The sequence below is a fragment of the Oryctolagus cuniculus genome, chromosome 1 (genome assembly GCF_964237555.1).
Source record: "Oryctolagus cuniculus chromosome 1, mOryCun1.1, whole genome shotgun sequence".
In the NCBI taxonomy this organism is placed as follows: domain Eukaryota; kingdom Metazoa; phylum Chordata; class Mammalia; order Lagomorpha; family Leporidae; genus Oryctolagus; species Oryctolagus cuniculus.
The window spans coordinates 70380646-70407985 of record NC_091432.1 but is presented as its reverse complement, the minus strand read 5'-3'; the positions used below and the strand labels follow the sequence as shown (position 1 = coordinate 70407985).

General features: G+C 49.6%; 1 protein-coding gene and 1 pseudogene across 23 annotated transcripts in view; both read left to right on the top strand.

The window, feature by feature from the left end:
- The window catches only part of TENM4 (teneurin transmembrane protein 4), a 2118216-nt gene that overhangs the window by 1424974 nt on the left and 665902 nt on the right, over positions 1-27340 (top strand). The window lies entirely within an intron of this gene.
- Positions 24855-24987, top strand: LOC127485394 (U2 spliceosomal RNA; annotated as a pseudogene).

Here is a 27340-nt window from a genome sequence, read left to right as displayed (position 1 = left end):
AGGGTTTCACACAGGGACAGGGCTGCTGCATGCATGATGAAGAGAGAAGTCCCTCTTCTTTCCAATATTTTGTTGGTCCACGTTGTGGGTAATGTATTATTTTAGGCAAGAGTAAAGGATAGAAACACACACACACACACACACACACAGAGTCTGTACGTAGCGGAAAAGGGGAGGAAGAGAGGAGAAACAGGAGCAGGTGCTGTGGGACCCCCTCCCTTGCCCAGTGCCCCTGCATCTCCAGCACCTGCACACGGCACAGAACTCGGGGCACACTGTTGAAGTGGCCATGGCTGAACTCTCCTCCAGACCAAGTCTGTGGCCATGGGCCTGCAGCGTTGCAATTAGCCATCTGATTTGCTTCTTGTCCATTTGCCTCGGAAAATAGAACTCATCCCAGATGGTCTGAACGAAGAGATCTTAATAATGAGGAGCTATTTAGTAGGAGTGGGCAGTCAAGGGAACAAATAAGAGAGGTTGAGGCCAGTAGAGGTGGAGCCAAAACCACACCGGGGTTGAAGGGGCAAGGAGAGAAAGTGGCTTGGTGGCAGGAGCTGTGGTTGCACCCATGCAGTCCTGAGGCCAGGAGGGTGGGACAGGCACAGGGTGCCTTGGCCTCACCTCCTCCTCCCTCCCATCTCCTGCTAGTGCCTCCCACTGACCCAAGCCTATGGAGGGTAGCCAACAAGCAGCCTGGGTAGGACATGCACCTGGCCATTTGCTGGGTAGATGGGGGTGGGCAATGGAGAGGGGCATCAGCTCACATGTGATGGAGGAGTGTGTAGGGGGTAGAGGGAGACCCAGGGGGGCTGCAGGCAGAAGCTTCCTGCTCTTGGTCACTGGGGACTCCAAGCTTCAGGGAAGTGATTCATACCACATCCAGGAATCTCAACCCTGCACCCGTAATTGTGTGTACAGGAAGTGTTAAAGGGTTCATGGTGGGGGTTTTAATGTCTCATAAATACTTCCCCAAGGATTTACTCCTCAGAGGAGGGTGGTGTTGTTTCTCGGGTTTCTAGCCAGCCCCGAGGCTTTGGAGAACTGGCCCCTAGCCTCTTCTGGGGCAAAAGCATCTCCTACTAGATGCCCTCTCCATCCTCCCCGTCCCCAGCCCCACTGAGGGCTCAGGCCAGGGGATCCATCTCTACAAGATGCTCTGGATCTTGCTGGTCCTTGAGTTCTGCCTCATAGGAGGCTTCCTTCAGGAAGTCTTCCAGGATTACTGCACATTGAGTTCCTGAGGCTGATCTGTGCAGGGCGTTGAGGGGAAAACTTCCTGCCACTCCATGATTGTGCATTTTCACTGATTTCTGGTCCCAGAGTGTCACGTATAGAAGTAGGAGGCTATTGTTCCACTATAAGCGAAGCCTGAACGGCAGAAGAAGGAAATACAAAGCAGAAGAGCCTGTTTGGCACCAGCAGATTGAGGAAGAGTGTTCACAGAGACCTTCTTTAATCTTCTAGAACCTTCTGGCATGGACTTTGCCCACTCAGTTGAGTGAGCTCAGGAGTGGCCCGCTGAAGGGTGCCCAGGCAGATGACTTAAATCTTAATGAGCTGTGTGACCTTGGGCAGCTCCCTCGACCTGTCTGATTCTATCTTCTCCTTTGCAAAATGGGGTCCTAAATGTGTGCGAGTTGAGACAACTTGTGCAAATCTTCTGCACCAGTATCTGGCACCCACCAAGTGCTCCCTAAAGATAAGCTCAGTTTTGAAGCCATAGTTGGGAACAAACCAAATCCTCCTCCTCGCTGGTATTTGTAGCCATAGTCATGTGTTTCCCATTGCTGTGGCTAAATATCAGAAGCTGGGTCATTTGTCAAAAGACTTATTTAGCTTACAGTTTGGGGGCCTCAAAGTCCAAGATCCAGCACCCCCATCGAAGGACCTCTGGCGAGACCCCTGCTGGCTGGGTTACAGCATGGTGGGTGTATCAGGGCGGAAGCACCTGCAAGAGGGAGGGGTCACACAGCCAGACAGGAAGTCAGAGGGGGCGGGGATGGGGGCTGGTCATGCCCTTGCCCCTCTCACGGGACTGATCAGGGTCCCTTCTGAGAGCCTTCCCACCAGGACCCAACCCTAGCCTGCTCTTAAAAATTCCACTGTTGCCTAATCCCAGGGCACAAACCTTTGGGCAACATGCGCTGAAACTGTGGTCAAACTGTAGTGCAGCTCTGTCTCGGTGTTTTAACAGCTCAGCTGCCTGTCTTCCTCCGCTAGGCCAGCAGTGTTTTGTACCTTAGTGTCTGGGCCCAAAGTCCATCCCAAGAGGGACTCAGTCAAGAAGAGTGGAATGAACAAAAGAATGATGCGCAGATGTGGAGCCTCCGGAGACCCAGGGCTGGGTGTTGTGACTTTGAGCTTGCTGCAAAAGCTGCAGTTACAGGAGATGGTGCCTTGAAAGCCTTGAAGCCTATAGAAAGCTGGGTGTGCTGGCTGTGTCCTCCGGGGGAGTTTTCTGGCTATTTAAGCTGTGGGGGCATGATCACATCATTGGCTACAAGTGCTGGGTGCTGGAGGGGAGCTTGTTTTCAAGTTCCACGTTGGACTTGGTTGCCCCCCACCTGCCCCTCTGAGAAGCCTACTAATCGCAAGGAACTGGGCCACCTGGTGAGGGCTGGTGCCAAGGGAAGATGAAGGGGGGGGGGGGGTCAGAGGGACCACGTGACCTGCATGAACCATGCCCTCAAGAGTCAGAGAGGCGTCCTGTGTACTGATCCCCTGCATTTTGACTTCCTTGTAAGTTATTTCCATGACACCTTCACATACAACTCCGGGAGGCCTTCCCCAACAGTGAGCTGAGAAAGCAAGGTTCAGGGTGGTTCATTGCATGGCTTCTGGTCAGACAGCATGCACCGGGCCCCAGGCCTTTCCGCACAGCTTCTATTGCTCCATGCTCCCTACGAGGTTTCTGGCTTGGCTCTCCACGCTGCACACCCAGGAACCGTCTGCACTCAATTCTGAGTCATTGCGTTTCCCTGAAGAGTGAAAGGAATTACGTGAACATTTCCCAAATCTGTTCCTTGGAACTCTTGAGCTGCGAGGTGCTTAGCTAGAAAAGCATTCTGTGATCAAACACACTTGGGGACTTATCGTCTTTCTTGGAGCGTCAGAATGCACATTCCCAGGTTCAGGGTTCTGGCAACTCCTGCCATGGAGCAGCTGTAATAGTCTGGTGTTTCCCAAGCCCTTGGGATCAGTGATCTTTGTTTTAGCAGTGCTGATTGCCATCCCGCAGAGCCAAGTGGTTCTTTAGGAAACTCTGGAGCAGATGAATCAGCAGAGTGGCCAAGAGCTGACTCAGCAAGGGGGCCTCCAAAGATGGGATCCCCCAAGAGACTGCCCCACTCCCCACATGGGGACCCTCGCCTCCGGAAGTCAGAAATGCATTACAGCTCTGTGGGGTCGTTCCCTCTCTCCTTTTTTCCCATATTGTCTTCTATGTGGGAAATGCCACGTATGCCACTCCTACCAACTACTGATAACTAATAGGAAAACCGGAAGGCAGAATCGCACTGACAACCAAAATGCGCCCCATGTGCACAGCCTTGTGCCCACTTTTCTCATTTAGTGTTCACTGCATTTCGACACGTGACTGGCATCCAGCTCCTTTTGTAAGGGGGTGCCGAGAGGCTCACACCTACAGGTGTTGGAGAGGGAGATTCGGTCCCACAGAGAACAGTTATCCTGGTCCCTCTGCTCCCTCCTGCCTCCTCCAACTGACTGCTTTGCAGGGGCCGATACAGGATACAGGGGGCTGGAGCTGGACACGTCCTATGTGGAGCCTGGGGTGCCCCACCTGCCTCCCAAGCCCACAAGACAACCTCTCCCTCCACACAGCCCCTTCTGTAAACAGCACCAGCCTTGGCCCAAACCCCAGGAGTCATCACACATTCCCCTTCCATCACCCTTGGCAGTGCATCCACTGTCAAGGCCAGCTGGAGGCAGGGCAGTCTGGCGGGGGGTTCTGGAGCAGGCTGCTTCTGCTCCTGTCCAGCGGTGGGGTCACAGGGAAGCTACTCAGCCTCTCTGGTCATCCATTTTCTCTGCGGTGAGAAAATGAACAGGTGGATTAAAGCTGTGGGGAAACGCACATTCTGGTGCCGAGGAGAGAGGGTGCTGAGCAGAGGTGAGCACTAGGTGTGCGTGAGCCTGTCAACGTGGGAGGCGCACGCAAAGGTCACATCAGGGAAGGGGCAGTGCAGGGAGGGGGGTGAGGTGCAAGGAACAGGACCGAGGGCAGCGTGCCCAGATCAGCAGGCATGGGTGGGAACAGCACGAGGGAGATCAGAGCCTGGGCTCTGTCTGCTTCCCAGGGTGTTCCCAGATGAGTGCGAAAGGAGGAGAAACCCAAGACTCAGGGCCAGGCTCCCTGAGCCATGCTCTCCCGGGCCTCCTTCAGTCATCCCTTTTTACAGATGAGCCTGCTGACATGGGAAGGCTGGCATTCCTTTCTAGGATCTTGCAAGATAGGCAAGCCTTAGTTCTCGGCAAGAGACACTTGTCCTTTCAGCCCCTAAACTCCTAAGTGATATGAGCAGTGTTCTCGATGGATTGAGTGATTTTCATTTGAGACCAGCAGGCCTCGGCAGGCTCAGACAGCAGAGCAGACAGGAGGGGAAGGTGTTCAACTGGGTACAGTCTTTAGGAGTCTTTGCAGTCTCCCTGGCCTCTGTGTTAGGGGCAAACATGCTTATTGGAGAGGCACCCTGGACTGGAGACCCAAGGATGGGAAGGATGACCCTAGCTATAGCCCTGGTGATTTGTTGTTGGTGTTCACCTTGTGGCTTTCTGGGAGAGTCTAGCTTTTTGGTAAGTCATGTTCAGTCACCCTGCTTGCTAGGGAGCTCAAAACTCTTGTCTTTTAGGGGCACGTTGATCCCATCCCCTTCCCCTCTTGGACATGCTGGCCAGTTATTCCTTTGCAGGTGAAGGCCTCGCCTGGGGCCTGGCACACAGCTCGGGTGGTGCTAACTGTGCTTGACATACGATAAAGGGAGCACAGCAGTGAGTGACAGGATATGTGCGGTGCACCTGGCACTGTGCTAGGGCTGTGTGCACACCAAGTCCCTCCACACCCTGTGTATACACCAAGTCTCTCCACACCCTGCAGCCCCTCGGCAAGCTGTCGACTTTACTCTCTCCATCTTTCTGGCTTAGCAAACTGAAGGGCAGAGTGCGAAGGCCTGGCCCAGCGTAGACTGTGCCTCGAGGGGAAGCCTGGGTGAGGATCTCAGTTCTAAGAAGTAATTTCCTGATCGCCTGGGCTGTCCCACTACCCAGCTGCCTTAGTGTCCTGTGGCTGCTGTAACCCATTATTTATCCTCTCATTGTATGACAAGCCAGGAGTCCAAACTCGGCAATGGTACATTGGAAGCAAGCCGTCAACTGGGCTGCCTGCACCCCCTTGGAGGCCAGGGGAGACTCTGTCTCTGCCTCTTCCAGCATCTGGTGGCTGCCAGCATCCCCTGGCTTGTGGTCACATTGCTCCAGCCCCACCTCTACCTTCCCGTAGTCTTTGCCTCATGTGTGCGCCAAATCTCCCTCTGCTTCTCTTTCCTAAGGACATTCGTGATGGTGTTTAGTACCCACCCAGCTAATCCAGAATAATCTCGCCATTGTAAGATTCTCAGTCATACTGACAAAGACCTTCAGAGGTTCCGGGGCTCAGGACCAGATAGCTTTGGGGCCATTATTCAGCCTGCTGCACCAGCAGTAGGGGCTGTGCAGAGGAAGTGCTGATCCTCTTCGGGGGGAGGGGGCACATGTGGAGGGCAGGAGGTAGGGCTGACAGGTGTCAGCAGGGGTGTCCTCCTTGTCTTTTGGGAGGGAGGCACACATAGACCAGCTTCTACAAAGCATTGGATTTGAGATATCAGGGCCAGAGCTCATTTAGCCATTCATCAAAAGGTTATTGAACATATAGTCTATGCTCAGTCCTTGGAGTTCACACTTCAAACAAGGGAACAGATAGATCAAGAAACTATTGAACATAGCAAGGAATGGGGTGGAGGAATGTGCCATAAACAGGAGTATTTTCAGTCCTATCTGGGAAGGCTTCCAGGAGGAGGCGAGGCTTGGACTGAGGCTGCAGGGTAAATGGGAGTTAGCCAGGGGTGGTACCCAAGACTGGAAAATGGTGTTTTAGCACAGCAGCAATTAGCAAAGCTGTGTGGTCAAGGCTGTACCTGCCTTTGACCTGCTGAGGTTGCCAGATGGTCGTCTTAAGACTGTGGCATCTCCTAGCTGAGGACATCTAGAAGCAGGGGTCTGCTCCTGGTGTTCTGAGTGCACCTGCTATCTTTCTCCTGTCGGACCTCCAGACAGACAAACCCACCAAAGAGAGGACAGGTTCCGCAGGGTGATGGGGCCTATCTTCTATTGCATGTGTGCCCTACTGCACACAGGTGGGCAGACGGGCCAGCCATGAAATCCAAATGCAAACGGGCTGTAACTTAGAGACTTGTTGGGTCTAAAGAATCCAGTCCCATGGTGTGGCTCAGAGTTAACGCCGCCCGCCCCCTCCCCCCCTTCAGATGGGAAAATGCACCTTGTGGGAATGGTTTCTCAGTGCGCTCAGTGTAGAGTGACCAGCACAGCACGGCGCCTGCTCCACCATCTGCAACCCAGCCTGCGAGCCCCGTGCGAATCGTACTCCGTGTTCTCAGCAGCCCTCCCTGCCTTGCCTGTGTCCCTCAGTGGTAGCACTTTCTCCCAGTCTGAGCAGCTACCTCCTGTGGTCTTCAAGTGGGAACTGAACAGTTACTTCTCTATGGCATTTACACAGCTTTGCTTCAATATGTGTAGGTGTTCAGATAGCTTCAGATTTTTCTTCTCCAGGGCAGGGGTCCACAAAAGTTTTGTTAACTTAGTCAGTTGCCACACAGCATGCGCAGGTAAATAGATGTTGAGTGAATGACGGCATAATAACAAAAACCGAAGAAAATTCCAGAAGTAAAATATTTAACATTCATGATATACCCACTTCAGGCCATATTCTTTAGCCATTAAATATATTTTGAAAGAATTTGTTTTAGTAGAGATGCTGTGACTTAGTGTGTTAAGTCTCTGCCTGTGGCATTGGCATCTCCTATGGGTACCCGTTCATGTTCTGGCTGCCCCTCTTCCAATCCAATTCCCTGCTGTGGCCTGGGAAAGCAGTGGAAGATGGTCCAAGTGCTTGGGCTCCTGCACCCACGAGGGAGTCCTGGAAGAAGCTCCTGGATCCTGGCTTCAGATTGGCCCATCTCTGGCCGTTGTGGCCATTTGGGGAGTGAACCAACAGATGGAAGACCTTTCTCTCTGTCTCTCCCTCTCTCTGTCCATAACTTTGCCTCTCAAATAAATAAATAAATCTTTTTTTAAGAGAAATTTGTTGAACAGAGGAAGCAGATAAAAAGCTATATAAAATCTAACTCCATTGTACAAATCTCACATCTGTTCACTTGGAAACCTATCAAAATATTGACCGTGGATTGTGAACCTATAGGATAATTATTGTTTTCATTTTTTCTTCCTTTCGCATTCTTTAATGGGAGCGTATGACTTTTGTGATAAAAAAATAGAATATTGATGGTGCTCGTTTGAGCCATCTGGTGTCTTGGTCTTTTCTTGGCATGCAGCCGTAATCTTTTACACACATTACTGGCTCGCTGGGATGAATTGGAGGCCCCCACTAGAATGATTGAACCAATTAACTTCCTCATTAACTGCCATGGTATCTTATGTGCACTGGACAAAAGACTTAGCATAATCCTTATTATGGGCTGGACAAAGGGAATATTTGAAGTCTTGCTCTCTCATTCCTTTCCAGCTTTTTCTCTTGGAATTCCCACAGGGACTATTGCCCAGACAAAAGGGCAAAGTGGCATTACGGTGTTTGAAAGGAGAGTAAGTTTCAGGCTTGCCCATTGTGGTGGCCAGAGTGAAATCCCCTGGAAGTGTGTGTGTGTGTGTTTGCTAATTATCCTAGGCTTTGTAATGCATTCTCAGACTTTGTACTTCATTAAAACAACGTGGTAGTATTATGCCTTTCCCTGTGCTATCGCTCTTCTAACATTAATCCACATCATTTTTTCCTATTAAATGACCAAGAGAAAATTTTCAGTAGTAATTGCGATTCATGAGCCTGTGGCAAGACTAGCATCCTCAGAGAAAGTATGTTCTGGAAATCTTTTTGACAGAGCTTAGGCCCTTGAATCAGTGATACGGTTTTTTTGAGCTTTCATCTTAAGTATATGAGCCAAGGTAAGAAATTAAGAAAAGGCCGGTGCCGTGGCTCACTAGGCTAATCCTCCGCCTTGCGGCGCCAGCACACCGGGTTCTAGTCCCGGTCAGGGTGCCGGATTCTGTCCCAGTTGCCCCTCTTCCAGGTCAGCTCTCTGCTGTGGCCAGGGAGTGCAGTGGAGGATGGCCCAAATGCTTGGGCTCTGCACCCGCATGGGAGACCAGGAGAAGCACCTGGCTCCTGCCTTCAGATCAGTGCGGTGCGCCGGCTGCGGCGGCCATTGGAGGGTGAACCAATGGCAAAAGGAAGACCTTTCTCTCTGTCTCTTTCTCTTTCACTGTCCACTCTGCCTGTCAAAAAAAAAAAAAAAAAGAAATTAAGAAAAAAAGATTTTGTACTTAGAGGTGGTATTACACTGTCAGCCACGGCAGAGAAAGGTTGGGAACAAAGTGGAAATAAACATCTGACACCAAGCAAATGAGCTTGTCAGTCACCGAGCTCACGCAGTGGGCTAAGTGCAGCCATTTGAAAGGGTGGTTTCAAGTCACAGGAGACAACATGTAAAATGGTTATCGCTTTAGGTTCCGTTTTCTGTGTTGGAGTGTGGGGGTGAGCAAGTATATGTACAAAGATAGATGTGACATATGACTTTGCCCTCTAGGGACACACATGTCCTCCCCCACACCTATCCCTGCAAAAGGTGCTGGTATGACTGTCAATCACGTAGAAATTCTCATCTCTCACCTGCTGAGTTCAGTGGGTGAGCATTGGCCATTCCTGGACTGTTGTCTTAGGCCATTTCGTGTTGCTGTAACAGGCTACATGAGACTGGGTTGTTTACCAAAGTGCAAGTTTGTTGGGCCCTGGCCCACGAGCATGGTGCTGGCATCTGGTGGCGGCCTTCTTCCTGTGTCATCCCATGGCAGAAGAAAGAAAGGCAAGAGAGATCACGAATTGCGCTTTGCAACAACCTACTCCCCCAGTGATGGCCCACTACCGCCGTAGCAATGTTAGTCCATTTGTGAGGGCTCTACCTGCACACCTCCCAGTGGGACCCGCCTCCCAGCGCTGCTGTGTTGGGGATTAAGTCTCCAATCAATGATGAACCGCGGTGGATGCACTCAGACCATGGCATCCACCTTCCCTGGCTTGCCTGTGTGTCCCCTGTCTCCCACTGGCCTCCTTGCTGTGACCTCGGAATGCCTTCTCCCTGAATGGATGGAACATTTGCTTTCCTCTGCCTGGGAATGCGTGTAATTGAAAGTAGTCATTCGTAATCAGGCCCTTGAGCTTTGAAATAAATATCATTGCCTTTAACCTAATGCCTTCTTGGACATCACTTTTAACTCCATGGTGAGTCAGGCCTTTATACAAAACAACTCTTTTAGGAATCAGCCACCTCGTTATATCTTACCTTTCAGACTAACAAGAAGATTAAACACACACACACACACACACACAGCAATTTGTGCTGCTGGAGAAGATATAGGAACTTGATCCCCTTGTACGATCTCTCTACCTGCTTCTTCCCTTCATGGTGATCACCTGCTGGTTCCTCGTTACCTCCTCTCTGAAATGCACCGACCATTCATCTGTTCCACCCACCCAACCATGCATCTGTCCACATGTCTATTTGTCCATCTGTCTGTAGATGCACCTACTAGGTGTTTACTCAGCATCTAGTATTTATAAGGCACTATGCTTACCATTAGAGACACAGTGGCCAATAACACAGATAAAAATTGTTTCCCTTACATGTTTTTCATGTCTTCTGTTATGTGTGTATTTTTCAGAAGTTGGGGGGAAAATTCTCCACTTTAATGAACAGAATAGGCAAGGACTTACTGTCCCAGTCATTGAGTCCTGTCTTCTCGGCACTCTGAATATGCCTTCATTAATTCACTTTCTTGGTCTCATGGCTGACTCCCTAGTAGCAGGCTCCGGAGTCACGTGGCGCAAGTTCTCTCACTTTCACCATGCCGAGCCTTGCCATCCAAGTCCCTTAGGTATGATTCGGAGTAAGTCTGTCAGAGGGGGTTATGTGGAAGCTGACACTGACTGAGCCCCTGCCGTGTGCCATGCCCCATAACTTTATGAGTTTCTGTATCTTTCCAAACAAGCATTTTGTGCCCTTTCTCTACCAGCAGGAACTGGGGGTCAGAGAAGCCAGATGACTTGTGCAAGTTGTCAAAGCTGGTAGTTGCAGGCTGGGATTCGCACCCAGTTCTTCCTGATTCTACTGTGATCCTCTCTGAAAAAAGGATCCATTTTGGGCTTCACACATTCATTGTTGGCAGCTGAGGAGGAGGCCCCATGCCCCTACCCCACACCCTTGCTGACTTCTTGTAGGAGCCCTAGGAGGGGAGTGGAGGAGAGGGGAGGAGGGAGAGAGGAGGAGGAGCTTCTGTAGCTCTGACAGAGCAAAGCCAGTCGCTACCCTCAACACATCATTTTAGCCTCTCCTGCTTGCAGATTCTCTTATTCCATTTTACTGCAAAGAAAATGGTTCTGCCCTCCAAATCCCATCATCTGGGTCCCGACTGTATTACAAACCCTGGGATGTCCATCTAGTAAGTATTGGATTGACCTTTCGAGACTGAGATTGGACAAAATAAAAATAAAATCACCACTTGAAGTATATTTCACAAGCTGGGGTAATGATACAAAAGTCAATCTGTGTGTGCCAAACTCCTGGTGACCCTTATGAGAGCCCTCGTCGGAGTTTCTCTGTGCACGAGGGGGCTGGGGGCAGGGCCGGAACACTGCTGATGGGGCTTTCAGAGAATCGGTTCCCATTTCCAAATCCAGACTGTGGCCCTGACCCCTCGGGGCTCTTGGTCCCTTAGCAGCAGCTGCCGTTCCCAGCCTCCTCCCTGTGTTCGCTGGGGGCTGTTTTCCCCAGAGGTCAGGACACAGGTGTGGCAAGGCGCTGGAGTGTTATCCTGAAGTCTCCTTTCTTTGGATTTGCAAGGGGCTTGGGGGGGCATGGATCTTCCTATTGGTATGTGCAACCCCCCATGGTGATAACCTCCATCCTACTAACCCCGGCTCCCGGATTTCCCTTGTGCCTTTGCTCCTGGTGGTGGCTGATCCCATGGCGTCACAATGTCGGTGCCTTGTTTGTGTTTTATTTCTTTGTTGGTCAGGAAGTTTGGTATCTACACAAGCATTTTGGTCTTCGGGGTTTTCTTCATTGACTTCTCCATAGCCTTTGTCCATTTGCTAGTGAGGATTCCTGACATCTTGTCTACTGGAAGGGGTTCCTAGTGTATGCCAAGTAGGAACCCTTCGTCTCTTTTAGACATGTTTCTTCCCTCAAACTATATGCACCTGTTAATTTTGTGATGCAAAAAGCTTAAATTCTGGGATCAGCAAGCTCGTCATTTTGTGGCTGCAGAGTCTGTACTGCGGGGGTTTTAAGAGGTCCTTTCCTGCAATCTGCGTGTGAAGATGCTCTTCCGTATTCCCCTGATAACTCCTGGAGGTAGAGGGAGCACTGGGCTCTCGTCTCTGCCGGCGGAAGGACTGTGTGTAGTAGCCCCAGGCTGATAGGGAGGATAGAGAGTGAAGCCTTTGCTTCCTTCAAAGGACCCCATAAGCCATCGGGAAGGCAATTAAGCAGAGGGCTTTAATTAAATTTTCTATTCTTTGATTTTTCTGAACTTCAGGGGTGCTGTGCTTCTGATCATGGAGACAATGGTTCAGGAGTGGCCATGTTCCCCCACCCCCAGCCCTGAGCACTGATTGCAACAGCTCCAGACAAGGAGGTCAGCTCCACCCCAGTCTAAGTCACCCATGGCGTCAGTCGAGGTACCTGTGAAGTTCAAATTCAGGGGAAAGAAGAGGCAGCAGCCCATACTGTCATGATCAGCATGTGGTGGGCCCAGGCCTCATCCTACAGGTCCATCCAGATGAGAGGACCACCCACAGTGGGATGTGACAGTGTTTGGCTCAGGAATCTCAAGCTGCGACCTGCACTCCCAAAGGCCATCCTTAAGCAATCAGTTCTACATGACAGTGAGTCCTCCCAAGGCAAAGCAGGCTGGAGAGCTTAAATGTCGCCTCGTCTAGAATGCACTGGACTGACATCTGCAGATGAATCCAAGCTAACCTGGTCGAGAAGGGAGAGAACTCAGCAAGTGAATGGATGGAGGGAGAGGTGTACAAATGACAAAAAGAATGGGTGAATGAGTAAATGAATAAATGATGCTGAGCCCGAGTTTAAGAGGTTGGCTATCTTCCCACCTGTTCTTTCTTGGCCCCTACAGGCCTGCTGGAAAGTTGCTAAATCGGGCAGAGCAGCGATGACAGGGAGATCTGTGTCGCCCGATGACCCATTGTTAGCGTCTCACTTGAAGCTGAGCACCTGTTCTATTGAAGTGCTCACCTCTGTCTCTCTCCAGTTCTCTGAACCCTGTTACTCGTTCTTGGGAAGGGAAAATGCGAAAGAAAAAGCAGCCAGGGTGGAAGCGCTGTTAATCACGCTGAAAGGTAATGCTCCTGTGTGAAGCCGGTGGATGAGAAATTACACACGCAGATTTCATCCACGCCTTCACGCAGGGGGTGACAGCTGCGAGGGAAGAGGCTCGGGCAGGTTAAGTGCTGCAAACCCTTGCCCACGTTCTTAAGCCTCTCTTGGAAGCCTCTGAGACTCCTTGGTAATTTGATGGTGTCGCTGCTAGTGACTCCTGGCCCTGCCAGCTGCAGGGACAGCTTCCAGCTAGGAGGTGGCCTGTTCTTTTGTTGTCTGGGGACCTGAGCCTGGGAAGAGAAAAGAGGGCGGGGAAGAGAGTCTACAAAGACATAAAAGCAGTTAGGATGGTGCTAGTGTGTGTTACAAGTGCCAGGGCCCCCTGGGCAAAGCTTCCTTGCGACTGGAATGGGAAAAGCAAGGAGGCAGCTAAGACTTACCGACTCCCGAGCTCCTTGACCCCACACGTCTCTGTGGGACAGATACCGTTACTCTCATTTTGCAGATGGCGACATTAGGTGAATTAGCTTGCCCCACACAATGGGCACGATGATGCCGATGGTAATGAGGTTGATTCGGAGGCTCTATTCTAAGCTCTCCACACGTGCGGTACGAACTCACTCACTCTTCCCAGAAACCCTGGAGGAGACGTATTGTTGTGAGCTCCATTTTTCGGATGAAGAACACAAGGCATAGAAAGGTGAATTTGCTTTAGCTAGGAAATGGCGGGACGGGGATTCAGTCCCGGGCACTCTGCCTGCTGAGCCTGTGCTTTTAACCACTAGGAAGCTGGAAGCCGGAAAGCAAGTCTGCTATCCTCAAAACGTCCTTGCCCTTTCAACCATACCCTGCTGCCTTAGCTCCCTGAAAACGAGATCACCCTGGGAAGCAGCTGAAGGACCTTGAGAAAATTCATGGAAAATGTGTATTCTGCAAAAACTAGGCAGGGATTTCAAAGAGTGTGCACCAAAATAAACTTGAGCTTTAATTCCATTTTGCCCTACCTTTTGGGAGTGCCCTGATACATCAGGTGGCCACCTAGTGAGTGCCGGCTGAGAGAGGGTGACCTGGCTATTGCTTCACGCTTGCTGTATGTGTATTCTCCTGTGTCCCACTGAGGTCGGTGAAAACTGAAGCTCACGGAGGTGGAGTGGTCTACCCAAGCCCACGCTGCCAGCTGTGGCTCCAGGCAGCTGCCTAAGCTAGATGGCTGTGTTAGCTGGCTCCTTTCATTAAGTTCGTAAAATTGTTCCTGGGGCTTTGGTCTGTTAAAGGAATGCTGGTTCAACAAGTGAGCGGCTGTTCCTGGCTGCTCTGTGCTGGAAGACCGGAGATGAGACTGAGCCAGCCCTGCCCTGGAGGAGCTGCTGGTCTTGGGGTAGGGCCCTGGCCTGGGTGCCTTCCTGCCCCCATCGCCAGCCACTGCAGAGAACTAGAAATGACAGCACTGGGTCTCCCCCAACTCTGTGCTGGCTTCCTTTCGACTAACGAACCAGCAGCCTCTAACTGTGTTAGCCAGATCTAGTTCCAGCATCAGACTCTCTCTCTTGTTATTGCTATTAATAGACACACCGGAGGTTGGAAGCTCTTGATCCTGGGGTACAAAAGACACCCCCTCCCCAAGGAAAAGATCAACAGTCATCTAAATTATCACTTTGTGAAGGCTTTAGGGAAGAAGTTGTGGGATTTTGGGTTTTCTTTTTGTCAAAGAAGTCCATCTGAATGTCACATTTGTTCTGGTTTTTTCCCCCCTGCTTTTCCTTCCAATAATTTGGATCAAAATGATGATAGGCTGGCGCCATGGCTCACTAGGCTAATCCTCCGCCTGCAGCGCCGGCACACCAGGTTCTAGTCCTGGTTGGGGCGCCGGATTCTGTCCCAGTCGCTCCTCTTCCAGTCCAGCTCTCTGCTGTGGCCCGGGAATGCAGTGGAGGATGGCCCAAGTGCTTGGGCCCTGCACCTGCATGGGAGACCAGGAGAAGCACCTGGCTCCTGCCTTCGGATCGGCGCAGCACGCCGGCGGCAACGCACCGGCTGTAGCAGCCACTTGGGGGGTGAACCAACAGAAAAAGGAAGACCTTTCTCTCTGTCTCTCTCTCTCTCTCTCTCACTGTCCAACTCTGCCTGTCAAAAAAATAAAAAATAAATAAAAATTATAAAATTATAAAATTGCTCCATTTTCAGCAAGCCGTTGACATACTGGATTAGCATAAATGAGTTATTTCCAAAGCCCAATTCATATAGTCAAGAAAATTATAAGCAAATAAGTAATTATTTGTCTATATATTTCCTCACGGCAGCCAGTGTCAAAATGATGGCAATTCTCCTGCTGTACCTAATCAATAGCAGGTGTGCATCAGAGGAAGGTGTGATGTGCATTAACTGCTAGCAGGAGTAAGAGTTTAAAGGAGCCATTTTCTTAGACTTTCCTGCAGAGGTAAATGGGGCTAGAGGGGGCTGAGGGAGAAGCAAACGTCATCTTGCAGCACCCTGCACGGGACGCACAGGACGCACGGGAAGCGGTTTCCGGTGCAGGCATCCTGCTCTGGGAGAACCAGGCTTTCCAGGGAGGACATTCTCTATGATCAGAAGGAAGGAGAGAGAACCAGGTTCCATGGGCAGGGTTATCTGGGCGGTGTCTACACTTAGATCCCCTGATGTTCCTGGTTTTACCGTGTTAAGTCACACCTTAGCTCCACTACTTTTACAAATGAGCAAATGGAGGCCCAAGGCCTAAGGAAAGATGTGGCCAAAGGTGATCGAGGCACTTTGTCACAGAATCAGGTTGAATAATTGCAAAGCTGAGTCTGTGTACCTCGCGAGGTATTTTTCTTTGCCCGGGCAATATCCGTGTTGTCTCAAATGAAAGCTGTGAGTGGAGGAGAAGTCATGGGCTGCTAAACAGCTCTGTGCCTCTGGCAGAGCTACGGAATGAATGATAGGGACTTTTCTGTAGTGACTGTGTCATTCATTCATGCATTAACCGCTGACCATGATGTGATTTCTCCAATGTTTAGTCCTGTTTCAGCTGCTGGCTTTTCTCTGGGCCTAGGCATACAAAGAGGGTACCTATAGCACATCTCCTGCTCTCAAGGTGCTGACGGTGGACGTGAAGGACACAGGGACATGGGCTACTGACACAGTGCAGTGCAGCAGCACCCAGAGAGGGGCATTAGTGTCCACAGTCAGGGCCCGTGGTCAAAGTCGCAAGTACGTTGCATTACCCTCAAACACTCCACAAATTGCTGCTGATGCAGTACTTGGACTGTACCAGCATAGGTGGTTTCCTGGGCTGGCTTCCCCATCCTGACTTAGACTCATACTGTCCAAGAGAAATACCCCTGGGGCCGTATAAAGTTTTTATTATTTTGTTTGTTTTATTTTGCCGAGAGGCAGAGAACAGAGAGAGTGTGTGCTCCCATCTGCCATTTCACTCCCCAAATGCCTCCAACTGGGGAGAAGCCAAGATATGGGAACTTAGTCAGTCCAAGTACTGAGGATGCCTCTTGGTTTAACAAAAATCAAATGAAATCTAATACTTGGGAACATGTGAGAATTATCTAAAATTCAAAATTTCAGTTCATGAAGTAGTGTTGGAAGCACAGCCGTGCACGTTTGTTGGCACCCTGTCCGGGGCACCACAGTGGTGGCCTTGAGCAGTGGTGGCCACGGCCACAGAGAACTCACCTGTTGTCCTGTTGTCCCGTGTCCTTCTCTCCTCCTTCCCTTTGCCCCCACTGGGCCCTCTGCCTGCAGCAGCTCCATTTGACTCTCCCAAGCTCCAATTGGCCCCATCCTTCAAAGCCAAGCCAAGTGCCACTTTTCTTGGGAAAACCTCAATACCAAGTACTCACCCTCTCCAAACCCCTGTTTTCTCATCTATAAAACAGGAGTGATCATCACTGCTGTCTCACCGTGAGCACCTCGGTGAGCATTGTTATGGCTGCTGCTATTGGTATGACCCGATTGCACCTTATGGAATCTCATACAGCCCAGATCTTAGCATATCGTACCACAAACTGGAATAACTTTCATCTGGCTTCTTTTTTCTCCTCTAGAACACACAGAAGTTCCTCTTCCTTCAGAATCCTTAGCCTGCCCATGGACAGGCTGAGAAATGTTGAGGGCACCTGTAAATTGGCCTCTCCCTCCCACCACCCACAAATGATCGACACATACTCTGCCTCCTTCGCTTCACCCCCCTGGTCCGGGCCACCATCCTCCCCTGCCTGGACCATCATTGTCCCCTCCAGGGGGTGGCTCCTGGCGAATGTACACCAGGCAGTCCCTGGTTGTCACCTGCCACAGCCACACCACAGCCGATTTTGGGAGACTCGCGTGATGTCACTGGAGGTGAGGCTGGGAGGACACGCACATCGCTGTCTGTCTCAAGTACAACCCGATTCCAGCATGCAGCGGTCTCCACCTCTCAATCTGCTCCATCACCTGGGGGGCTTTTCACTGGGGACTCTCCTGCTCGGAGCCCATCAGTGGCTTGTACTCAGCTCAAAATAAAGTTCCAAGCCCCCAGCACATTTTCAAATGCAGCTCCTGCTGCGTCGACGGCCCCATTTCCCCTGCCGCAGGCTTCGCTCCACCACACTCGACGCCCTTGTGTCCCACAAATGTACCTGTCTCCTCTGTGTCACTCCCCGCCCCCAGCCCTTCCCAGGCCCCCGTGAGATCTGCTGGGGCTGTCCTTGTCCCTTGCTCTGCGCTCCTGCTCCTTCTTGCTCTACCTGTCGCCACTGTTGTAGAGCACTCACCTGCTCAGTAATCTGCCGTTCATGCCCGTCCCTTGCCTGTCCTGTTCGTCCTTGTGCCCCCAGCGCGGAGCTTGGCAGACACATTTCCAGAACAGATGATGGGATTCAGAGAAGCCTGGTTAGAGGGCAGCGGGTCAGCCTGCTGTGGGTATGTGACTTGTGCCTCTGGCAAGATTTAAACACCCAGGGTCCTGCTCGCTTTAAAATCTCATGATTTCAGAACTCTCCCGATAAAAGGACCCTGGGATCATTCATAATGCAGTTGCTGCTGGGAGCTTGGAGACTCTTCCAGGGGCTGTCATGGGTGGAGGAGGAGCAGGGGCACCCGGGTAGGTTTTCCCTTCTCCAAAGGCCTTGCACACACCTCACCTCAATTCTTTTGGGGAGTAGGGGCCAATGGTTATAAGAGAGGGCCGCTGACCCAGCATTTAATGGGCATTTAGGGGTTGAGATGGTGCATAGCTTCCTAGCTCAAAGCTCCTGGGGCTGCAGTTGCTAGTGTCAGAAGTTGAGAAACTGTTTGTTGTGCACACTTTGCTAAAGCTTTGCAATTCCGTCTGTTTTCCCTGAAAGTCGGAGTGGCGATCCCACATTTATCCCGCAATCAAAGGCAGCGTGGATTATCAGATAAATACCTCATTAGGAGGATTTTGAAACATGTCTCCCAATGGCTTTTGTTTCCCTCTGAAAAACAATGAAATTTTAAAGAAAAAGAGATGCACCGATTGTGTTGCAGATGCTGCTGGCTGCATAATTTTGAGTATCTCTATGAAACCCACTTGAGGAAAGAGATTTATAGGGCGATAAATTGCAGAGAATAGTTCTTAAAGCAAATATAGGGCAATTGGTACAGAAGTCAGGGCCACTGGCATGGGAGTGATTCTGAGCTGGAGCTAAACCCTTGCGCTGGCATCTATAGGCGTGGGACTCAGTGTGGTATGAGCGTCAGTTTCCTTTTCCATGAAATGGGGGTTAAAATACCTCAAGCAGTCTTTGCTGGATTAGATGAGATAGTGCAAGAGCTGCTGGGTGACAGAGGTTTGCTAAAAGCTCACTGTTTTTATTGCAGTTGTTATTAATATCATGTAGTATTAATATATGAATGTCATAGAATAATCCATAATAGATTAATATTGTAGAGTTAGTCTCTGCGTGCTGGGAAGTTGACCTCATTCAGGTTTTTACTGTGGCTTTTCTGCACCTATGAGGATTTTAGTTAAGTCTGTGTGAAGTTTGAAGTTGCTCCTAGGGGAGATAACCCTGGTGGGCAGGGAGAGGATCAGAATTAGGTAGGAAAGAAAGTGGTAAGACTAGGAGAGAAGGAGAGGAGGAGGTAGGGAGAACGCCCCCTCCTTCAGAGCCTTGCCACCTGCAGCAGGTCCCCGGGGCAGATCAAGCGTTCCAAGACAAAAGGAGATGCTGGTGTGCTTGGGAAAGCACAGGTGGTTCCCAGACACCGGGCTCATGTCTGTCCCATTCGCTGCTTTGTCCCGGCACCAGCAAGGGCCAGCTCTGGCACCTGTAGCTGCGGAACGTGTGACTGTTTAACGAAGATTTTCCATGGCAAGAGCTAAGATGATGCATTTTTTCGTTTCATGGATGGTGCTTACAAATACCTACTCAATGATGTCCCGTGGGTAAAATACGTGTCACTCAAAGCTTTTCCCATCTCCGTCAGCAAAGATAATCTTTCATCTCTGCAACCACAACGGCATCCAGAAGGTGGGAGCCGACAGCTCCAGGTGAAAACATCAAAGTCATTGAACATTAAGATCAATGACCAGACCCAGAACAGATTCCTGTGATGAGTGTATGTATTGCTTGCACCTGAGAAAAAAAAAAGAAAAAAACACAGACACTGCACTGGAGCAAGGAGGGAAGAAGATCCTGAAGTGTTTCTAGCTAGCAAAGATAGTATATGAAGATGAAATGTGCAGTGTGTGACATACAAATAAGATAGGTGAAGGAGCTTGCAAATATGTCCGTGCAATCCATTATTTTTAGATTCATGAAACAAAGCAACACAAAGAAATTTCTTTTTAATTTAATTTTAATTTTTCATTACAAAGAAATTTCTTAAGTGTATTCTCAATCTTCGTTGCCCTAGCTCTCTATTTTTTTTTAAAGATAGATTTATTTATTTATTTGAAAGATAGAGTTACAGAAAGGGAAAGAGGCAAAAGCAGAGAGATCTTCCATCTGCTGGTTCATTCCCCAAAGGGTTGCAACAGCCGGAGCTGAGCCAATCAGAAACCAGGTCTCCCACGTGGGTGCAGGGTCCCAAGCACTTGGGCCATTTTTCACTGCTTTCTCAGGTGCACTAGCAGGGAGCTGGATCAGAAGTGGAGCAGCCTGGTCTCAAACCAGTGCCCATATGAGTATCACATGTGGTGGTTTAACCTCCTATGCCACAACACCGGCCCCCAGCTCTATTTTATATAAAAAAAAAATTATTATTATGAAAGCCATATCTTATGGAAGTCTGCTATGGGCACTGTGCCTAACACTATAACCATTAACCCTCACATTAACTGTGGGAGGTGGGTTTTTTTTGTTTTGTGTTTTTTGTTTTTGTTGCCTTTTTTTTTTTTTTTTTTTTGGACAGGCAGAGTGGACAGTGAGAGAGAGAGAGAGACAGAGAGAAAGGTCTTCCTTTGCCGTTGGTTCACCCTCCAATGGCCGCCGCGGCTGGTGCGCTGCTGCCAGCGCATCGCGCTGATCCGAAGCCAGGAGCCAGGTGCTTCTCCTGGTCTCCCATGGGGTGCAGGACCCAAGCACTTGGACCATCCTCCACTGCACTCCTGGGCCATAGCAGAGAGCTGGACTAGAAGAGGAACAACTGGGACAGAATCCGGCGCCCCGACCGGGACTAGAACCCCGTGTGCCGGCGCCGCAAGGTGGAGGATTAGCCTACTGAGCCGTGGTGCTGGCTGGGAGGTGTTTTTTTTTTTTTTTTTTTTTTATTTTATTTATTTGAAAGGCAGAGTTACAGAGTTACAGAGAGAGGAACAGAGAGAGGGGATGAGAAAGAGATCTTCTATCTGCTGGTTCACTCTTCCCAGTCTCCTATGTGGTGGGCACAGGGGCCCAAGCACTTGGGCTGTTTGTTGCTGCTTTCCCAAGCATATTAGCAAGGAGCTGAGCCAGAAGTGGAGCAGACAGGTCTTGAACCGGTGCCCATGTGGTATGCTGGCATTGCAGGTAGAGGTTTAACCAGCTATGCCACAGCACTAGCTCCTTTGGAAGTATTTTATCCCATTTTTTTTTTTCAAATGAGAAAACATGAGTTTCAGAGACAGCTGAGATTCACACAAATGTCATAAAAGTCATTGCCATTATATCACAGGTTGTTTTCTGATAGTTATATTTTCCTGCTTTTAGGGTAGAAAAAGAAAGCTTCAAATCAGGATGAGTCCCCAACTCAAAGGGGAATAGGAACAGGCAGGGAGATCGAGTGGGCTGGATGCAGACTGTGGCAACACAGGTCCACCAGTGGCCCCTCTGCGGGGGTCAGTGTCCCCTCAGCTGCAGCTCACTGTGGTCCGAAAGGAAGGCAGATGTTTTGTCATATATGCTTGATGTTCTAAGAGACACTGGAAATGCAGATTTGTACATGAAAAATTTTGATTGTAACATGTTGTCAGTTAATTTGACCCTAAGGAAATGGCGGATGCAATGTTTCAGTGAGAAACAGGGAATGTGCTCTTGGGTTCTATTGCACGGGAGGGTGACTGTGGGTAACAGGGCTGTACTGAGCCTTTCAAAATAGCCAGAAGGGTGGAATCTGCATGTTCTCACCAGAAAGAAATGATAAGTGTATGAGGCAATAGTTAAACTAAATCCTGGGATGGGACTATTAGCCAGTGTGTACATGTATCAAAACATCACACTGTACGGCACCTCTTGTGTACAATTACCGTGTGTCAAAGCAAAGTAAAGGAGCAGGCATTCAGGCAGATGGTTAAGATGTACATGTCCCACATCTCAGCACCTGCGTTCAATACCTGGCACTGCTCCTGACCCCAGCTTCCTACCAGTGCAAGCCCTGGGAGGGCGTGGCAATGGCTCAAGTGCCTGGCTCCCTGTTACCCTCGTGGCAGACCTGGACTGAATTCCTGGTTCCCAGTGCTGACCTGCCCAGTCCCAGCAATTATAAGCATTTGGGGAATGAAAAAGCAGAAGGAGTCTCTGTCTCTCTGTCTCTGTCTCTCTATCTGGCCACTCAAAGAAATAAATATTTTTAGTTAAAAATTGAAAACAATAGTACAATTGAAAAGAGAAAAGGAAAAATAACTATGTAAGCCAAGCAGACCGGCCAGGAGCTGCCCTGCCCCCGTGAGACCGGTGTCCAGCCTTCTGTGTTCTGGGCCTCCTTCGTGTCGGAGCAGCCCCCAGAGAGGCAATGTGCTTGTTCCAGCAGTGTTTCCATTTCCCAACTCTCCCCTGGGAATGTTCTTTGGAACAAGATGGCCCACCCCCAGAAAATCGGACGAAGAATTATGGTGAAATCTCATTGAGTGCCACGTGCAGGTGCTTGACCTACATTATTTGATTCTTCCGATGCTGCCATGGGAACAGGACCATCGTCTTTCTTCTACTTTCGAGTGAAGAGATTCCGAGAAGTCGAGAGACGTGCCCAGGGTCACAGAGTTAGAAAGTCGCAGAGTGGGACTTGAGCCTGCATCTGCCTGGTTTCCCAGTCTGTGCTCTGAGACTCTGCCCTCTGCAATCTTCCCCCAGACTCTAGAAATACAGAAGGGCTGCCCCAGCCATTGCTCTCTTCCTTGCCTGTGACTCCCTGGGATCGGATGTCAGCGAGTATGGGAACTTGTCCTGGAAATGAACACTTTGCCTGGAAAAGCATCCGTCTTCCCAGTAAAGTGCTTTGTGCCCCATAAAACCTTTAATTTGGCTCCATTATATTTTAGGTCCATGAGGGATAGATTGTAGCTCCTGCCTTCCCGCTGCTTGGAGCATCTTATTTACGCGTGTACGGTGCCTATTAGATGGTGTGCTTTGCAGAATTAGCTCCCTGATGAACAGGTATTATTCCCCCTCTGCTGACACGCAGCAGCTGTCTGCACTCATTGTGTTCAAGCCTCTGTACCTGAAGCCCGGGTGGCAGGGGAAGTGGTGCAGAACTCAGCAATTTCAGGCTCCAAGCTGCTTGAGACCGGGTCCTGTACCCTCCTGTCGCTTGTTAGATGAGCCTGGAGAAGCCATTTATACTTCTTCAGGGCTCAGTTTCTTCACCTGTTAAATGGGAATGCTATTTCCCTAACTGGATGCAGAGCTCTGGTGCAGATGGTCTCTTGAGATGTGTCTGGTTTTGTTCCAGCTTCTCTGACTCCTTGAGTCTCTGAATGTGTGTTGTGTTGAGCAACCCAGAGCCTCGTTTTCATACTGATCTTCTAAGTAAGCAAATGTCTGGTGTCTGGCACAGGTTTGGTTGCCCTGTGTGGCCAGTCTGTTGTTGTGACACTGTGTATTGAATGTCTATCCTTTTCCCTTCTCTGATTTGAGTTGCTTCCAGCACATATCAACCCCCCCCCCCACACACACATACATAAGGCTGCCATAACCTCTTCTGTTGTTAGACTTGTCTCCCCATATGTACTACAATGCTTAAGAACGTAGGTTGGTGTCTGGATTTGCACCTCTGTCTTCTTTCTCTAGTTCAAAGCAATCTATTTGTGCTGGTCACAGTCTGAGCAGGAAATAGATGGAGGAGACTGGAGAGAGTTGTGTGAATGGATTATTGACTGAGGTGTGGAGAGATGGCACACCTGTACGAAGTGTGATTCCTAGGACCCAAAGAAGCAGCCCTGTGGATAGGGATCTACTAACGGTTTGAAGCTGAGGACGTTGGAGTTGAGTTTATGCTTTAAAAATGTCACTCTGACATTGTAGCAGGTATATGAGGTTAGACCAGCAGAGGCCTGGCTTTGAGGCTGGATGAAAATGTCCACTGTAAACTCACAAATCTGATCATGCAAAGGGTCCCTGCCCAACTAAAGACCTTGTGGCAGGGAGATAGTCATTGAAGTCTGTTTCCCAAGCTTTCCCCAATTTCCTCGCAGCAGTGGCACTGATTTTATGCCTGTGGGATCGCTTACCTTCACCCATATCACACCGGGAGCCCAGCGTGATTGCCTTAACCATCCTCCGGATCTGACGTCTGGGCTTGGGGCTCACTGCCACCAGCACCGTCCAGCTGCATGGTCACAGGCCGAGGAGAGGGACTCAGCATCAGGCACGCACAGTCATTTGCATGTTTGTCATATGACCCAGCTGTGATGTGCACAGTAGTTTAGTCTGTAGGCCCGGCAGGTTGAGATCATCTGGGGACAGTTTTTAGTTCCTTTTGGAACATGATGGGTTTCAAATTCGAAGAATACTTTCTGCACTCTAGGTGTGAAGTTTAAATTTCAGAAATTCCCCCTACTCACTTTATGATATCTCCGTAGATAATGAGAAGGTCTAATCTACAGCCTGTTCATTCATAAGCATTAACTTTAAATAAAGTCTCAAGAGAACTGCGTCTTTGTGTAACTAAAAATCTGACGGTCCATCTGGCCATTCTTAGAACATGTGGAGACATCGAACCTGATTGTGGGATTGTGCTTTGCTTCTGTAATGAAGTGGTTCCTGGCATGAATGCCACCTTTTCAGTCTTGTTTTATTTCCTTGACTTTGAGGGAAAGTGTGTGGTTGGTGCGGCATGGTGCGGCATGCTCCTCACTGACTCCATTGATTGTGAACTTGGCCGAAGACGAATGTCTCCGGATTTGAAGGGAGAGTTCTTTGTGTGGGCAGAATCAACATGCTAACTGTGGGTGGAAACCAAGGCCAATCAATATGCCTTTCCATTTCATTCCTATATCCTTCCTGCCTTATCAGAGAAGTTATTTTAAGTGTTAGGGAAAACTTGCCAAAACCTAGGAACCGTGTGGGATTTTTAACAATCAGTCTCATGAGGCATGTGTTGTATGCCCCGCCCAGTGGGAAGAGCTGGGAATCACAAATGGGAAGATGTCGTCTTGGAGTGGACAGAGAAGTCAGATGCATGAGTGAACTGTTACGTGCTGGCCTCCTTGGGCAAGTCCAAGTGCATGAAGCCCTGGCAGGAGCCACTGAGGAAGATGCTGTGGGTTTCTCCTGAAGAGCTTACATAAAGGAGGGTTAGTCTTTGTGTTTAAAGAGAATTTGAGGATGATAATTTTTATCTAAGTGAGGAAGTACCAATTTTATTTTAATCCTGCTCTTCAGTCTTTCTCTGCTTGGACATCTACCTGCTCTTCTGCACCCACCATACCCACTTCCACCCCTGCCCCAGGACCTCAGCTCTTCCTAGCAGACTTGTCTCCTTTATTTTTTAAGTGTGCTTTGTATTGCTTCTTGGCCTTTTGGCTAAGATCAAGTGTAGTAAGTGTGTTTTTCTTTGTTTAGAGTTGATTTGATTATGAACAAGTCCAAATTTAGCCAAACACACAAACTAGTATGCGAGTCCTTGTGTACTCAGCACCCAGCTTCAACAGTTATCAATATCTAGCCATTGGGTTTTTGAGTCAAAATCCCAGACTTCATATTATCTCATCTGTATATACCACAGTCAATATTGCTCAAAAACTACAATTTTCCCACCTTGTGAAAAGACAAACCATGTTCATGGGATACTAATTAGCAGTAAGTATTTAAAACATTAGCTAGCTTGTTAGTATTCATATTTCCCTGCCTTGTGGAGTTCTTAACCTATTAGTTTTAATAATGCATTTATTTTTATACCAGCATACAATTTGAGTTGTTTAAAGACAGTTTGCAAAAATATGGAAGAGCACACACAATGAAAGATCCAGGTCTGTTTGGTTTTCACTTAGTATCATCAGTACCCAGCACAGTGCTGGCCTCACAGTGGATGTCCGTTAGTAATTATCAAATGAAGGCAGAAAGAGAGGGAAAGGAAGGAAAGAAAGTGGGGGGAGGGTGGAATGTGAACCCTTATGCCACTCACGTGGGTTTTAGGATGGAACTTTTTGCAAAGGCATCCTTTGCTGCTTCTGTGGTCCCACACAGTGTTTACAGCTTGCATCCAGGTCCCCGATGTGGTGACATAGCATTTTTCATCAGGCCCCTGAGTAATTGACAGAGCTTCCAGTCTCTGCTCCTGGCCCTGCCTGTCCCTTGCTCTGACCACAGCTGTGCCCTGTTTGGCCCTGAGCCCTCTGGTGGGGAGCCCTTCACCTCCCAGGCTGCCCGGTAATCATGGCTTCCCTGGCCTCTGCACAGCACGATGAAGCACTGGCATTTACTCAGCTGACACTGTGCTAAAGGTCATGTCGAAGTATTTATCATTTAATTCCCTGAAATTGTCGGCTCCGTGTGTGAGGCGGGGTAGGTAAGTGGACAGCAAGGTAGTAATTCTAGCGCTTGGGGGTGGAGTCCCCATCTCCCAGCACTGCTGTGCTTAGAGCCCTGGTTTTCCCGGGCCCAAAAGCTGTGGGGAGGAGCGGGTCTGTAAAGGACCCATTTCCGGGGGTGCCCATCCCATAAAGAAGACCTGGTAGTTCCTGTGTGAACATTTCAAAGCAGAAGCACTTCCGCTCCATGTAGTCTGTTTCCATCTCAGTGAACCTAACACATAGCCATGGACATGAGCTATACTGATGTATAGTGTCCTAGTGGGATGTCTGCCAGTGCTAGTCACCCCAACACATGCCACACTGGGACACAGGAGCTCTGGCTGTTAGTAGAAGTGGGCAAGATCATTTAGGGGTGCTCAGCCTAAGGCACAGATTTAATTTTTGCCAAGTTGTCATTGGTCACACTGATTTCATCAGTCACCTCTTTGTTTTGGAAGGATGGAGGGTGGGAGGTAACTGCTGTCCAGCAGTGGCTTGTCTATTTAACACTCACTGATGGATGCTTCAGGAACTGCTAAAGCAGCCAGATGGTCGGGCTGGTGTGCTGCCACCTGCAAGAGCAAGACTCTTGACGAGGATGTGTGTGCCAAGCCCTGGGTCCTCACAGTTGGGTTGAGAAGGGATGCTAACTCAGTAGGAGTGGAGAACACACCTGAGTGCATTTGGAATGTCCCAAGTTGCTCCCTGGTCCCTGGTTTGTATATCCTGTGTGCATCTTCACTGGTTTACTTCTCAAATACCTGCAACAGCCAAGGCTGGGCCATGCTGTGGCCAGGACCCAGGAACTCCATTCGGGTCTCCCACATAGGGGACAGGGACCCAAGTACTTGAGCCATCGTCTGCTGCCTCCCAGGGTACAAATTAGCAGGAAGCTGGAATCAGAATTAGAGTTGGGCTCAAACCCAGGCACTCCAATATGAGTTGTCAGAATCTCAAGTGATATCTTAACAGCTACACTGAACACGTGCCCTTGGACTATTTTAAAGGAAGTGGTCCACAGTCACTGGGCAAAGCAGCTCCCACCAGGTGGGATGTAGAGCCAGCACCTTGTGTGCTCTGACTCACTGCCTATTGTTGGGGGCCGAGGAGAGGGAGGGGAGAAAGGTCTCTGGTGGCAGCTTTTTCTTGTTTGCAAAGTGTGGCTGCCACCTCTTTCCCCTCCCTCCCCTCGGCAGCAGCGAGCCTTTTCCTGGAATAAAGTAGACATGGAAAAATGATAGCTCTCATTACATTGTAACACATCCATTATGGATGTGTAGTGTGGAAGTGGTGCTGAGACGAGCGGCAGATCCTGAAAGCAAGGACTCAAGAAAAGCAGTGTTCTGTTGGATCTGGAAGTGAGCAAGGCTGGCTCTGCAGGTTGGGCCCACATCCGTGAACTTGCTCCAGTCTCCTAGTGAGCCCGCTAGGCTGATGTTACAGGGCTGGTTGTTTCTAGTCGTTGGGAGAAAACGAA